The sequence below is a fragment of the Neomonachus schauinslandi genome, chromosome X (assembly GCF_002201575.2).
Source record: "Neomonachus schauinslandi chromosome X, ASM220157v2, whole genome shotgun sequence".
Taxonomy (NCBI): Eukaryota; Metazoa; Chordata; class Mammalia; order Carnivora; family Phocidae; genus Neomonachus; species Neomonachus schauinslandi.
In genome coordinates, this window is record NC_058419.1 from 31,069,257 (window position 1) to 31,081,745 (window position 12,489).

The 12,489-nt window shown below is 42.5% G+C and overlaps 1 non-coding gene across 1 annotated transcript; it reads right to left on the reverse strand.

Annotated features, from left to right (window-relative positions):
• Positions 1 to 267: 267 nt before the first annotated feature.
• On the reverse strand, positions 268 to 373 carry LOC123323471. Its single transcript, XR_006539415.1, has one exon. It is a non-coding gene; the product is annotated as a U6 spliceosomal RNA (small nuclear RNA).
• Positions 374 to 12,489: the final 12,116 nt, after the last annotated feature.

The following is a 12,489-nucleotide window of genomic DNA, read 5'->3' on the forward strand; positions in this document are numbered from 1 at the left end:
GTTCGAGCCCCACATTGGGTGCAGAGATTACTTAAAAATAAAATCTTTAGGGGCACCTGGGTGGCTTAGTAGATTAAGCGTCTGCCTTCAGCTTAGGTCATGGTCTTGGGGTTCTGGGATTGAGCCCCACGTCGGGCTCCCTGCTCATCAGGGAGTCTGCTTCTCCTTCTCCCTCTGCCCTTCCTCCCGCTCATGCTCTCTCTCACTCTCAAATAAATAAATAAATAATCTTTAAACAAAAAAAATTAAAAACAAATTTGTTAAAAATAAAATATGGAATGCTTCACGAATTTACGTGTCATCCTTGCATGGGGCCATGCTAATCTTCTCTGTATCGTTCCAATTTCAGTGTATGTGCTGCCGAAGTGAGCAGTGGAATGACCATCCTATACATGTTTCCTTGTGCGCCTATGTAAGAGTTTTTCTGGAGTTTGTATAGCCAGGATCATCCTCACATTTCCTGTGAGCTAGCAATTTATGAAAATTCTCTTTTCTCCTCATCCTCATGACTGTTATTATCAGACTTCCTTCTAAAAACATTCACATTCTATTCTCGTATGTAAGTATTTCATTATTCTGGGGTTTATTTTTGTCCATGGTGTGTGGTAGTGATCTATCAATGTCTTCCATTTGGACAACCAATTTTTCCAGAACCATTTAATCAATAGTCCATCCTCTCTCCTCTTATTTATAAAGTCACCTCAGTCATGTAGCAAGTTTCCATATATGAGTGTGTCTGTCCTGGTTTCTCCGTTCCATGTCTTCATTGCTATATCTTTATAATAAGTCATCATACCTGGTAAGGAAAATTCACTCTTCTTGTTCTTCAGAATGTGTGAATTATTGACTCTTTTCTCTTCCATACAATTTGGAGGACCAACTTGTCAAATTTCATGGGCGCGCGCACACACACACAATCACACACACACCTGCAGGGATTTTTATTGGAATTGTATTAAATTTATAGATCATTTGGGAGAGAATTGATCTCTTTATGATACTGTGTCTTCCCATCATTGAACATTGTGTACCTCTCTCTTTAGTAAAGTCATCTTCTAATTTTCACTAGAAATGTTCTACGTATCTTTTGTTAAATTTGCTTAACAAAAAGCTAGTTATAGCTTTTATCCTATTATGAGTATGTTTTTTTCTATTTTATTTTTTGATTAGTCATTCTTAATATATAGAAGCCTCTTAAATTTATGTATATATTTATATATATATATATATTTTTTTTTTTCCTTAAATAAGCTCTAAGCCCAACATGGGGCTTGAACTCATGACCCTGAGATCAAGAGTCACACACTCCACCGACCGACTGAGCCAGCAGGCACCCCCACTGGTTAACTATTTAGAAAAAAAGTCTCTTTATCATCACCCCACTTCATGCACATTAAAGGGTAAAAGTAAATAAGTAAAACCATAAAAATCCAGAAGACAGGGGCGCCTGGTGGCTCAGTCGTTAAGCGTCTGCCTTCGGCTCAGGTCATGGTTCCAGGTCCTGGGATCGAGCCCCGCATCGGGCTCCCTGCTCCGCGGGAAGCCTGCTTCTCCTCTCCCACTCCCCCTTCTTGTGTTCCCTCTCTTGCTCTGTCTCTCTCTGTCAAATAAATAAATAAAATCTTAAAAAAAAAATCCAGAAGACGGTCTAAGTGAATATTTATCTGATCTTTAGAAGGGGAAAACTGTTCTATGTATGGGGGCGGGGAAGCAAGAGATTGATCATGTAAACCTCTGTAAATAAAAGGATCATGAATTAAAAGATTAACAATAAGCCAAGCACAGGAATAATGTACTTATTGCATGAAGAGCTGATGCTGTGTCTGATAAGGAACACAGAGAGACCCCAACAGAGAAATGACGAGCGCAAGCCTGATCTGTTCGTGAAGGGGGTGATAAAAATAATGAAGGATTGAGAGGTTGTTTGGCCCCACTAAAAATCCCAGAAAGGTAAATTAAAACAATAATTAAATGTCATTTCTTGCCTGTCAAATTAGCAAACATATTTTTGAAGTGAGACTGTCGGTGAGTTAGAAACTCCTATTCATTGTCGGCACTTCTTTTTAGTAAAGCAACGTGGTTGTCTGAAATACTCATTCACGGCTGCCCGTCACCTTTTGAACAGCATTTCTGTTAGGGTTGCCAGATTTAGCAAATACAAATATAGGACACCTGGTTAACTTTGAACTTCAGATAAACAACAAATAATTTTTAAGTGCAATTATGTCCCATATATGTTTGGGATAGGCTTATATTAAGTATTATTCATTGTTTATCTGAAATTTGAACTTAACCAGGTATCCTGTATTTTATCTGGCAACCTCAATTTTTATATTTGTGGAAATTCCAAGTTTATAAGCCCTGTGTCAGATTCTCAGTGTCTCTCGCTGTTAGCCTGCAAGCAGGTGACCTCAGCTTTGCTTTCAGGAGACTTAGATTTGACGGTGAGGGTGGTAATTAAACCAGGCTCTGCATGGAGCTTTTCTTTTTGCTGACATGGATGATGAAAGGAGAGATTCTGCTTTTTTCTGGGGCTGGCGACCGTGTAGGGCAGTGAGGTTTTTTATAGTGAGGTTCAAAGCCACCATATATGTACAACTCTAGGATGTGCCATTTACTTAGGCTATGATCCTTTGCATCAAGCTTGTTCGGTGACCTGGTTTGGGGCATCGTTTCTGGCAGTTTAGACTTGATTATCCAGTCCTGCCAACAATTCTGTGAAAAACTCAATATCCTTTAGAAACTCCTTTTCTGCTTAACCTTCCAGAGTCAGCATCTACTGCTCTTGATTAAGAATCTTGACTGAGGGCGCCTGGGTGGCTCAGTCGTTGGGCGTCTGCCTTCGGCTCAGGTCATGATCCCGGAGTCCCGGGATCGAGTCCCACATCGGGCTCCCTGCTCGGCGGGAAGCCTGCTTCTCCCTCTCCCACTCCCCCTGCTTGTGTTCCTGCTGTCGCTATCTCTCTCTGTCAAATAAAAAACAAAACAAAACAAACAAACAAAGAATCTTGACTGACTGGGGGCGCCTGGCTGGCTCAGTCGGCAGAGTGTGTGACTCTTGATTTCGGGGTTTGGGTTCAAGCATCTACATTGTGGGTTGTGGGTTCAAGCATCTACATTGGATGTAGAGATAACTTAAAAATAAAATCTTAAAAAAAAGAATCCTAACTGATAGACTGTATGTATCAAAAGCCTTAAAAATGTGCATATCGAGTCCCCATTCTAAGACATTTCACTCTGTACTGTGGACAAAAATTTGTGCGCAAACGTGTTCATCTAAGTGTTATTTAGAAAACTGAAAAACTGGGGGCGCCTGGTGGCTCAGTCGCTTAAGCGTCTGCCTTCAGCTCAGGTCATGATCCCAGGGTCCTGGGATTAAGCCCCAAGTCGAGCTCCCTGCTCAGTAGGGAGCCTGCTTCTCCCTCTCCCTCTGCCTCTCCCCTGGCTTGTACTCTCTCTCAAATAAATAAATAAAAATCTAAAAACAAAAAAAACAAAAAAAACTGAAAAACTGGAAACAATCTAAACCTCAAACATCTAGTTCTAGAAATCGGGAGTCTGTGCAATCATTAAATGGAATCGTTAGAGGAATATTTAAGGACATGGAAAATGCTATAATATGAAGTGACAAAATCAAGATAAAAATGTACATATGTCATATGATCTCTATTGTGTAAAAACAAACAAAAAAAGGCAGGAAAAGAATCTGGAAGAAAATATGCCAAAATGGTGTTGCTCTGGGTTATCAGCTTATTATTTTTCCTGCTTCTTTATACTTTTCGATTTTTTACATAGTGAGTAAGAATTATTCTTGTAGGAGCACCTGGCTGGGTCGGCGGGTGGAGCCTGAAACTCTTGATCTCAGGGTTTTGAACTGGAGCCCCATGTTGGGTGTAGCGATTACTTAAAAATAAAATCTTAAAAAAAAAAAAAGAATTGCTCTGGTAGCCATAAAAAGAAATCTCTTCTCTAACCCTATTGGACAATCTATATCCTACCAGGCAGACACATTTGCACTGTGCAAACAAACTGGGTGATTTCTGTGGGGGTGGGGATTCCACAGGAATGGGATTTTATTTTATTTTATATTTTTGTTTCTTTAAAAAATTTATTTATTTTATTTTATTTTTTATTTATTTATTTGAGACAGAGAGAATGAGAGACAGAGAGCACAAGAGGGAGGAGGGTCAGAGGGAGAAGCAGACCCCCCGCCGAGCAGGGAGCCCGATGCGGGACTCGATCCCGGGACTCCAGGATCATGACCTGAGCCGAAGGCAGTCGCCCAACCAACTGAGCCACCCAGGCGCCCCTAAAGATTTATTTATTTTAGAGAGAGAGAGAGCACAAGCGGGAGAGGCAGAGGGAGAGGGAGAGAGAATCTGAAGCAGACTCCACGCTGAGCGCAGAGCCCCACACGGGGCTCAGTCCCATGACCCGAGATCACAACCCAAGCCAAAACCTAGAGTCTGAAACTCAACCTACTTTGCCACCCAGGCGCCCCCATAGGAATGGGATTTTAGAGTGACATCCTGAGTCAGGCCATGAGAACAGAATAGCAAGAGCTCACTGCTTCCTTCATTGCCATTCACAACAAAACTTTTTTTTTTTTAATATTTTATTTATTTGACAGAGAGAGATTGCCAGAGAGAGAGAGAGTACAAGCATGGGGAGGAGCAGAGACAGAGGGAGAAGCAGGCTCCCCGCTGAGCAGGGAGCCCGACACGGGGCTCGATCCCAGGACCCTGGGATCATGACCTGAGCTCAAGGCAGATGCTTAACCCACTGAGCCACCCAGGCGCCCCCACAACAGAACTTCTGGAGAAATACCCCCAAGCCCCTTAGAGTTATACCTCACTTGGATTGATTCTCACAGTTTGCTTTTCACTTGCTTAGCAGCCCCTGACTGCCTTCCGGCATCCGTTTTGGAAATCCCTCCTGTATGAGGTGGAAAAATCTAGCCAGGCAGATCTAAATATTATAATCTGGTTAACAGCTTCAACAAAATGCATCTTCTTGGAGTGTACATTTTTACTAGATGATTAGTAACTTTAAATGGTATTAAAAAAAATTTTTTTTTAAGATTTTGTTGTTAAGTAATCTCTACACCCAACATGGAGCTCGAACTCACAACCCCAAAATCAAGAGTCACATGCTCCACTGAGCCAGCCAGGTATCCCAAATGGTATTTTTATGTTATAACAAACTTGGATATTTTATGTAGTAAAAAGCAAAATTTGCATGGATTTTTATTTTATTTTTTTTAAGATTTTTTAAAAAAGATTTTATTTATTTATTTGACAGAGAGAGACAGAGCGAGAGAGGGAACACAAGCAGGGGGAGTGGGAGAGGGAGAAGCAGGCTTCCCGCGGAGCAGGGAGCCCGATGCGGGGCTCGATCCCAGGATCCTGGGATCATGACCTGAGCCAAAGGCAGACGCGTAACGACTGAGCCACCCAGGTGCCCCTGCATGGATTTTTAAAGTAAAATCCAAGACTTCAATGAAATTTTATGCTTACAGCATTCATACACCTCTACTTTGGAATATTTCTGTAGAAAAATGTGAAAAGTACAAAAGGGTGTAGTTTTGCTTCTCTGTTAGGTAGGCATTCAATTTCTCCCCATATCTGAGCCATAGGTTCTTCACAGAACATCTCTGTCTGACTGTGTAGGGGTCCGGGGACAGGGGGAGGGGGTAACTGAGAATAAGGTTCATTCTATTTAACAACTTGGCATTTATTTGGAGTAAAGAAGTTGTGGTATATATACAATGGAATATTATTCAGCCATACGAAATGAAGAAATCCTACCATTTGTGATATGGATAAACCTTGAGGGCACTAATGCCCTCAAGGCATTAGTGAAATAAGTCGGACAAAGAAAGACAAATAATTTATGATCTCACATGTGGAATCTAAAACAAAACAAAAAACAAAACAAAATAAACCCCAAACTCATAGGGGCACCTGGGTGGCTCTGTCAGTTAAGTGTCTGACTCTTGATTTCAGCTCAGGTCACGATCTCAGGGTCGTGAGATAGAGTCTCACATTTGGCTCCACGCTGAGTGCGGAGTCTGCTTGAGATTCTCTCTCTCCATCTTCCTCTGCCCCTGCCTTGCTCACGCCCTCTCTCTCTAAAATAAATAAATAAATCTTAAAATAATAATAATATTGTAGTAACGTATGGTGACCATACGTTGACAGATAGTGACTACAATTATCGTGGTGAGCACATGAGTAATGTATAGAATTGTTAAATCAATATACTGTACTCCTGAAACTAACATAGCATTTTGTGTTAATTATACTTCAATTTAAAAAAGAGATCAGGGGTGTCTGACTGGCTCAGTTGGTAGAGACACAACTCTTGATCTTGGGGTCGTGAGTTTAAGCCCCACATTCATCTCAGAGCTTATTTTTAAAAAAGAGAGAGAGAGAGAGATCAGATTTGTAATTACAGGAGGGGGCAAGGGTGAGGAGGAATTGAAGGAAGGTGGTCAAAAGGTACAAACTTCCAGTTATAACATAAATAAGTACTAGGGATGTAATGTACTGCTGTGTGAGATATAGGAAAATTCTTAAGGGAGTAAATCCTATGAGTTCTCATCACAAGGAGAATTTTTTTTTTCCTTTTTCCTTTTCCTCACTCTTTAGGATTTTTTTAAATTTCTTTTTTTTTTAAGGATTTTATTTATTTATTTGACAGAGAGAGAGAGAGCACGAGCAGGGGGAGCGGCAGAGGGAGAGGGAGAAGCAGGCTGATGCGGGGCTCGATCCCAGGACCCTGGGATCATGACCTGAGCCGAAGGCAGACGCTTAACAACTGAGCCACCCAGGCGCCCCTGGATTCTTGTATTTTGGCTTCATTCTCGCGCTCTTGCCGTCCACTAGAAGATGAGTATGGTACTGGTAGCTGTTCCTCTTTGGTGTGGGTCCTCAATCAAGGAGCAGACCTGCCCTCGAGCCTAGGAAGCCAGGCTCACTGAGCCAAGTAGACCCACAGCCAGCCCACAGAACCACAGGCAAGAGAGCAAGATTGGTCGTAAGTATCTGAGATTTGCAGGGCTGCTCCTGAAGCAAAAGCAGACAGTCCATCCGTTTATGAATATTTACTGAGTACCTACTATATGCCAGGCACTGGGCTAGGGGCCGGGATTAAGTGGTTAGCAAAACCTGACCATGTTCTCATGACAGTCACAGACTACCTCTTCCTCTTGTTTGGCTGACATCTTTTTTTCTCATTCTTTCGGTTTCTTTCCTCCTTAAGGGGGCAACCAGCACAATGTACCAAGAACATGCCTGAGACCTCCATGCTGTTTGGTCTGGACTTGAGTTTCCTCCTCCTGCCAACCCCCCGATATTTTTTAGCTTTTCTTTGGGCTCCTAGAACAGAGATATTACCATCAGATTTTCATTTCCAATGGCATGGGAAATCGGTCTCCTTTGGGAAATGAAGAGTTTCCTTGCCAGTGTCCAGGAGCCAGAAAAGATTGGAAACTACCCATATTTTAAAATCCTGTCTTAAGTGGTAAAAAAACTTTCCAGTAACTGATTGCCTTTAAGATGTTTCGTAGATGTGAGCAGAGTGTGCCTATGGCCTGGCTGTTGTCCAACTGATCGTAAGCACGCGAGGTAGAGGACTTTCCACCTCTGTTCTGTGAGGAGGAGACATTTCATCACTCCCCAAACTTTGATACCACTGATAGGGGTCTCTGCTGGAAAGCTACAAACTCGTTCAAAAGTTACAGCAGGGGCTCAGTCGGTTAAACTTCTGACTCTTGGTTTTGGCTCAGGTCGTGACCTTGGGAGGATCGTGGGATCGAGCCCCACGTCAGGCTCTGCGCTCAGTGCGGAGTCTGCTTGTTCCTCTCCCTCTCCTCCTCCCCCCACTTGTTCTCTCTGTCTCTAAGAATAAATAAAAATCTTTTTAAAAAGTTACAGCAAGGGATATCAAGTATTATTTACATCATCTTATTTAATCTTCCCAACACTGCTAAGGTATAAGTCTTCATGAAAAACATTAACTGAGCGCTTACTGTGCCAGACATTATTCCAGATGCTTGGGAATATATCGTCCAACAAAACAAAGATCTCTGCCCTGGTGGGCAGTGGGGGAAGACAGAAAAGAAAGGATTACCATGTTAAATAAATTAATTAAATAATATTTTAGAACAGCAGAGTTACCATGTAAAACAAAGTATGACTAAGTACAATTATCTCCTTTGGAAATGGGGTATTAGTTTCAGACCTGGGTTCAAATCTCAACCCTGCCACTTAATAACTGGGTGATTTTGCATAAGCTGCTTAACTTCTCTGAGCCTCAGTTTCCTAATCCATACAACCAAGATAGAGCTTCTCTTGAAGTACTCTTTTAAGGATTGAGATAATCCTCACCATGGTGCCTGACCCATGGTTAAGGGCTCAGTGATTGGTAACTGCCTCTTCTGAGAATTCACATATGTTGTCTGTGGTCAGAGAGATCTAAGGGGCGTGGTCAGGATTTGCAACCACATCCTCTATTTTAAGCTTTGAAATTTAGAAATAATTTCAAAATTATAGAAAATTTGCAAAAATAAGAAGGGTACAGAAAACACCTATTACTGTTGTTATAGCTCATTTGCACCTGCTCTCTTTCTGTGCCTACATACTCATTTTTTTTCTGAGCCATTTGAGAATAAGTTACATAATTTATGACCTATTACCCCTAAATACTTCAGTGTTTATTTCATAAGAAGAGGGATATTCTTCGAGCGCCTGGATGGCACAGCCGGTTAAGCGTCCAGCTCTTGGTTTCAGCTCAGGTCATGATGTCAGGCTCGTGAGATGGAGCCCCGTGTCAGACTCCGTGCTTAGCTCGTTGTCTGCTTGAGATTCTCTCTCCCTCTCCCTCTGCCTCTCCGCTCTGCTCTCTCTCTCTCAAATAAATAAATCTTTTTTTCAAAAAAAGGATAGGGATATTCCTTTACTTGACCACAGTAGTCAACTTCATTAAAGTTAATATTGATACAAGTTTATGTAATCTGTCATCATATTCTAGTTTTGTCAATTGATCCAGTAATGTTCTTTCTAGCATTATCCACCCTCCCATACAGGTTCCAGTCCAGGATCAGGGATGCATTTGATTGTCATGTCTCTTTAATCTCCTTTAATCTGGAAACATTTCCACAGACTTTGCTTTTATGACACTGACATTTTTTAAAGATTTTTTTATTCTTTTAAGGCATCTCTACCCCCAATGTGGGGCTCGAATTCACGACCCCGAGATCAAGAGTCACACGCTCTACCAACTGGGCCAGCCAGGCACCACATGACGACATTTTGGAAGAATACTGTCCTCGTGCCCATCTTTTTTTTTCTTTCTTTTTTTCTTCAATAGAACATTCCTTATTTGGGGTTTGGTTGAAGTTTCCTCGTGATGAATTCAGGTGATGCATTCTCAGCTGCAATACTGTGGAGGTAATGCTGGGTCCTTCCCGGGGTCTCAGGTCTGCAGACACATTATCCCACATGATAATTTTGATCACGTGGTGAAGATCTTGTCCAATTTCTTCCCTGTACAATTATGTTTTTACTGTGCAGTGAACAAGTACTTTGTGGGGTAATACTTTAATAAGACAGTGAAAATATCCTACTCCTAATCGAAAGCCATTGATGACCCTTGTCTGACTAATATTTAACGTGATGGTTGCAAAATGCTGATTTTCCAACTCCGGCACGCCTTCACTTTGCCGGCTGTGTGCACAGTAAATATGAGCCCTCCCTCCTCGTCCATTTTATTTAGTTATTCTAGTCCGTTGCTTCTTGGTATGGACTCATGGCATTCTGTTTTTTCTTTTTTTTTTTTTTAAAGATTTTATTTATTTGACAGAGAGAGAGAGAGACACAGCGAGAGAGGGAACACAAGCAGGGGGAGTGGGAGAGGGAGAAGCAGGCCTCCCGCGGAGCAGGGAGCCCGATGCGGGGCTCGACCCCAGGACCCCGGGATCATGACCTGAGCCGAAGGCAGACGCTTAACGACTGAGCCACCCAGGCGCCCCATGGCATTCTGTTTTTTCAATGTTTCATAATTTACTACTGTGCTGAATTATTTTGATCCGCAGTTTGTTACAGATTTGGCCGGTGGCCCTGTCAAGCTGGTTCCTGTCCTTGTGTCATACCCCAGTCATTTATTTTGAGCACTTCCTTAATTTCTGGCATAACAGTATATTCCAGGCTTATCTTGTGCCTCCCTTGCCTGTCCTGAAATCAGCCATTTCCCCAAGGAGCTCTGTGAGTCCAGTTTGCAACCCTTTTTTCTCTTTCTTTCTTTCTTTTAAGATTTTATTTATTCATTTGAGAGAGAGAGAGAGAGAGCACACAAGCAGGGGGAGAGGCAGAGGGAGAGGGAGAAGCAGGCTCCCTGCTGAGCCGGCTGGGAGCCCGATGTGGGACTCGATCCCAGGACCCGATCGTGACCCTAGCCGAAGGCAGATGCTTAACAATCTGAGCCACCCAAGAGCCCCTCTTTTTTTTTTTAATGATTTATTTATTGGGGCACCTGGGTGGCTCAGTCGTTAAGTGTCTGCCTTCGGCTCAGGTCATGATCCCAGGGTCCTGGGATCGAGCCCCGCATCGGGCTCCCTGCTCGGCGGGAAGCCTGCTTCTCCCTCTCCCACTCCACCTGCTTGTGTTCCCTCTCTCTCTGTCAAGTAAATGAATAAAATCTTTAAAAAAAATGATTTATTTATTAGAGAGAGAGAGGGAGGGAGAGAGGGAGAGGTGAGGGAGGGGCAGAAGGAGAGGGAGAGAGGGAGAGAAGCCGACTCACTGCTGAGCGGGGAGCCCAACTCGGGGGCTCGATCTCACAACCCTGAGATCATGACCTGAGCTGAAACCAAGAGTCAGCCGCTTAAGCAACTGAGACACCCAGGCGCCCCCGTTTGTGGCTCTTTCTATTGCACCACAGCGGGGTCAGCCCTGCCAACACCAAAACAATGTTTGTGAGATTTTTATGGAAAGGTGCATCTCGAGGGGCCAGGATAATTTCTGGGGAGTAATGGGAAAGAAGGTTGATTAGAAAGTGGTCTAGAGAGCTGAGACTTCTTGTGGTAAACAAATGGAAATCAGTGGAAGTTCCTGATCAAAATTTTCAATTGGAAATCCCAGTAAAAAGAATGTGAAGGATTGATTTAGTGAAGATTGAAATTTTTAGCTGGGGACAGACTGTCTGGACATGGCATTATCAATCAAGTATATATATATATTTTCTTCTAAAGAGTTTATTTTTAAGTAACCTCTACACCCAACGTGGGGCTCGAACTCACAACCCCGAGATCAAGAGATGCGTGCTCCACCGACTGAGCCAACCGGGCGCCCTGGCAATCAGGTATCTTCTTGATTTCCTTAAATTGAATAAAAAGAACATTATGTAAAACATCTCTCTCATAATTTCTTCGTGTAATATGGGAGCACAACAGCTAAAATAAATGAAACCAACAGAAATCTCTATTTTGTTCTTGTCTATGTAACATCAATTTTTTCTGCCCACTTTTTGGGGGGGGTGGGGTCAGGACTAAATACAAAGAATACAAGTAACTGTTTGGAGCCTCATCTCCTTTCTCTGGCTACCCTCTAGTGGAGGTGAACTGAAATGGTACAATGGCCTGAAGACCTGATTGCTGAAGGGTAAACAACCAACTAGGTGAACTAGGTGGTGTAATCACCAGTTAGAGCTGGAAGGACTTGAAATATCATTGTGTCCAATCCCTTCTTTTGCTGATAGGGAAACTGAGGTCCGGGGAGGGAGGAAGCTCCTTGCTCAGTCATAAAGCTAATGGCAGACCCAGAATATATGCTCTTTCCTGGTATGCACCATCATGGTAAAGAAATCCTTGGAACTTTTCTATTAAAAAAAAAACAAAACTTAGTCCATTTGAAAGCAGAGGAATTGATTTAAATGTTGCAGTACTTTGTCATCCAATATATATTTTTCAGAAATTCAATTTCATTTATTTTATTTTCTTTAAGTAGGCTCCATGCCCAGCACAGGGCTTGAACTCACGACCCTGAGATCAAGACCTGAGCTGAAATCAAGAGTTGGACTCTTAACCGACTGAGCCCCCCCAGGCGCCCCCAGAAATTCAGTTTTAGGAATGGGGGGCAGTTAGTAGTTATTCCAAAATATCGTACATCCCATCCCACTCCATTTTTTTTCTTTTTTAATAACAGCTTTATTAAGATACATTTCATATACCATAAGATTCATACCATAACAATTTGTTTCTTTCAAAACCACCATTTCTTTCAAAAACACATAGACAAGCTTCTCTAGCAGTTGAAAACTGTTGGTTCTCTTTTCTCCTTGAATATACACAGTAGTCCCCCGTTATCTGTGGTTTCAGTTACCCGCGGTCAACCGAGGTCCAGAAGCAGATGCTCCTCTGTCTGACACGTCGTCGGAAGGTCACTAGTAGCCTAACGCTACGTCACCACGCTGACGTCCTTCCCCTGACTG